Here is a 3,697-nt window from a genome sequence, read left to right on the forward strand (position 1 = left end):
ACCTAGAGCTCACAGATACAGACTAGTCTAGCTGATCACCTTGCTCCAGGGCTTCTCATTTTCCCTTTCCAAGCACTGGAGTTATAGGTGGGCAGCCACACCCACTTGGTACTGTGGCATTTATATGGATGCTGGGGAATCCAAACTACAGTCCTTATACTTGCCCAGCAAGCACTTTTTGGTCTTAATTTTCCTTCCAGATCCATGTAATCTATTTTTAGTGAAACATAGTACCCTTCTACAACACAAAATTAATCACTCTATTATTTATTTACCTTCTTAAATTATTCAAAGAACTTTATCTTATTTTGAATCATAACTCCTGCATAATCTAGCTCCTGCTTGTCTTGTTCTTCTGGCCAGCCTCATTTCTTGGCATCACCTGCCTCTTTCTCTCCTGACTTTACAACTGAGTTGTTTGCTTGCTCTGGTTGAGCAATTCTCTTTTATTCTCATTGCACAACTTTGAACATGTTGTTTTCCTTAACAGAGAGGCAGCGTACTTTCTTCTGGCTCTTTTAACCAAGTATCAAAATCTTGGTCATTTTAAGTCGCAGAAATTATTGGTTCAGATTTCTAGAGGATAGAAGTCTAGACTCAAGGTGTCAGCAGGGCCTTGTTTGCTCTGAAACAAGCACTTATCCTTCCTTCTTTCGACTTCCTAGAAATTGCTAGCAACCTTGGGTTTGCAGCAGCAGCACTTCAACTGTGCCTATTTGATGCAGTTCTTTTCTTGGGCTTTTCCAGCTGTGTCTCGTAAGGACTTCAGGTGTGTTGGATTAAGGTGACTTCTAACTCCAGTATGACCTAAACTTAGCTAATTACATCTATAGTTCCATTAAGTTCATGTTCTGAGGTATTCGTGTTTAGGACATCAACCTATCTTGGGGGGAGACACAATTCAATTCTGAGCAACTTTTACTTTTAATGGCCTGTTTCTGGCTGCTAATCCTAGTCATTTATCAGATATCATTATTGCTACCAATTCTACTAGGAAGTCTTTTCTTATCTTTTGACCTGTTTAAAGACCACTCTATTGTATAAACAAGACATTACAGAAAAGTTGCTTGATAAACTTTGGTTCTGTAGCTATCAAATGAATGGGATTTTCCTTTGTTGTAAATGTAATTGTGATAAACCCACCAAAGAGCAATTTGTTGGTAAGACCAGTCCTGAAAACATGCTGGACTGAAAGTTAAAACTTCCTTTCAGTTTCTCATATCTATTTCTCTTTGAACAAGTAATATTTGTTTTTCAAGTGCGATAGGAATTTTTTTGTTCCTTATCACTTACAAACTTAAGGCCATGTCATTACCTCCAAGTTTAGATATCACTGGTCCAGCCAGTCTACAGGAATGAGATATTTTTCCTAGATATCTAGTTGGCACAATTGTGATTGGTGTTAAAATACTGACCAATTGGCCTACCATAGGGTTTTTGTGTTTCAGGCATACATTTAAGGGCATGCTGTCTCCTGAAAGATGGGGTTTAATAAGCTATGATTTGAACCACACCTCAAATGAAATGTTACTCCTTACAAACTGATTACTACTCAATACTAAAAGTATTAATGAGACAAAAGCCTTCAATCTTATCTACATACTAAGGGAATATGCTTGATGATTTTCCAGGTGCCATACTGAGCTTGGAATCACTGTCCCAATAATGCTTTAAGTAAGAGTTTCTCTCCATTCATTCTTTTTTTTTTTTTTTTTGCAAAAAACCAAACGCCACTTTATTTAGATCTTTATCTAAAAATGTAAAAAGTGTTTAAAATGTTCTGAACTATTTTTTTTTTTTTTTTTTTTTTTTTTTTTTTTTTTTTTGCAGTGCCGGGAATTGAACCAGGGGGTTCACAAAACATTCAATCTGGGCAGGCGGAGGGGAGAGGAGGTCAGGAGAGATGTTCAAATGTATCCCACCCCAAGAGCAAAGGGAAGCTTCAGGCAACCTGTAGGAGCAAACACAGGACCCTATGGAGAATGCCCACTCTCTTAGCACCGGTCCAAGTCTACCACCTGCCCCTTCCCAAACTCTCCTCTTCAACGAGAGAAAATCATTTACAATTCTTGAAACTTGTCCAGGAACATATGGTGCATGACGCCTGCAGCTCCCTAACCCAAGGGGGCTAGGACCTGCCCCGGCGCTTTTTGGCAGGAAGGATGCCACACAGCTTGATTTCCTCCTCCTCACTGTCCTCTTCTTCAGAAAAGTCATTGTTTATACACACAATCCGATGCCGACCAGTGATGCGCAAGGGCCCAGAACCCGACTTCAGGCGGAAGGTTACAGGTGGCTGGAGCTGGAAATCATCTAGACTGAGCATGGGCTGGCAAGATAACCTGAGATTGGCCACAGGAACAGCAATCTTCTGGTTGTCGTGATCCCGGGCCACAACTTCCACCACATTACACTCGTCCTTGGCCCCCTCGGTAAGGCACAGCATGTTCAATCCCAGCACATGTTCAGTATCATCCTCCTCCTCAACCTTGAAAGTGAAGGAGCGGGTGTGGCCGGAGAGCTCACAGCCGAAGAAGAAACTGTTCATCATGACTGGAGCCGGGACTCTCAGGCCTCCCATACCCCCAGCTCAAGCTCGGCTCTCTTGACTGAAGAACGCTAAAGCAGCTGCGGTGCTGGCGGCCATGCTGAAACCTCTCCATTCATTCTTGGTGTATCATCATAAACTATATAGAAGGAATGCATATGAGTACCATAGAGTCCAAGAAAATAAAGACTAAAATCCCATGATAGACCTTGCATCCATTAGGGACAGGAAATGTATCTTGTTTATCTTATTCTTCTTTTGCCTTCTGAAAAAAATAAGACATTCATGTATCATATGAAAATTTCAATGCATTGCATGAAAATCATTTCAAACAGACCTTATTTTTATTGTAAACAAAGACTTGAGTTATTTGAAAGCAATGGGTAACAAAATGCTTTAAGTTGTTGGATATGAAACAAGTACACTGCAGTTTACACCAATTATGACACTGTGTATTAGCAGTATAATTTTTATGGTGCTGCAGACCGAACTCAGGATATGCAAGAACACTACCACTAAGCTGTATCACCAGTCTTTAGCATACTGCATATTAAAACAATTATGCATTATCCACTTATATAATCCACACATATAAATTCTATGAAGAATGGGAGGACCACACTTGCCATATTCCTTTAATTTCCAAAATACCTAGTTTGGTAGCACAATTGCATTTGTTGTACCCATTAATACATCCTTCTATCTATACCTTTATGCCTGTAACTTCATAACACACATTCTAAGTCACTGTCACGGTGATTTGCTTTGGCTGATGAAATGTTAATGAATATGAAGTGAATTGAAAAGTTCTTATGTGTTTTTAAAAAAACCTTTAAAATAAATTCTCTCGGCTAAAATGGTGACTTACTTTTTCTGTTTATTTTCATGATAGTCCCTTCCCTCACTTATTTTATGCTACATTTGTTTTGGTTTTTAAGCCAGGGTCTTCCACATAGTCTAAGATAGCCTAGAATTTCCTTTGTAGCTCAGGTTGGTCTTGAACTCACAATACACCTGCTTCAGACTCTTGAGTACTGATTTAACAAGCATACAATTCCCAAGATCTTTTGACTGCATTCTTTCTCAGAATTCCGTAGAACTTTTCAGAGTATAAGCCTTAAAACTCTGGCTGTCTAACCTTCTTTCATT

The 3,697-nt window shown here is 39.5% G+C and overlaps 1 pseudogene; it reads right to left on the reverse strand.

Annotated features, from left to right (window-relative positions):
* Positions 1 to 1,840: 1,840 nt before the first annotated feature.
* Positions 1,841 to 2,647, reverse strand: LOC130868119 (nucleoplasmin-3-like; annotated as a pseudogene).
* Between the last annotated feature and the right edge of the window lie 1,050 nt (positions 2,648 to 3,697).

This window comes from Chionomys nivalis, chromosome X (genome assembly GCF_950005125.1).
Source record: "Chionomys nivalis chromosome X, mChiNiv1.1, whole genome shotgun sequence".
Taxonomy (NCBI): Eukaryota; Metazoa; Chordata; class Mammalia; order Rodentia; family Cricetidae; genus Chionomys; species Chionomys nivalis.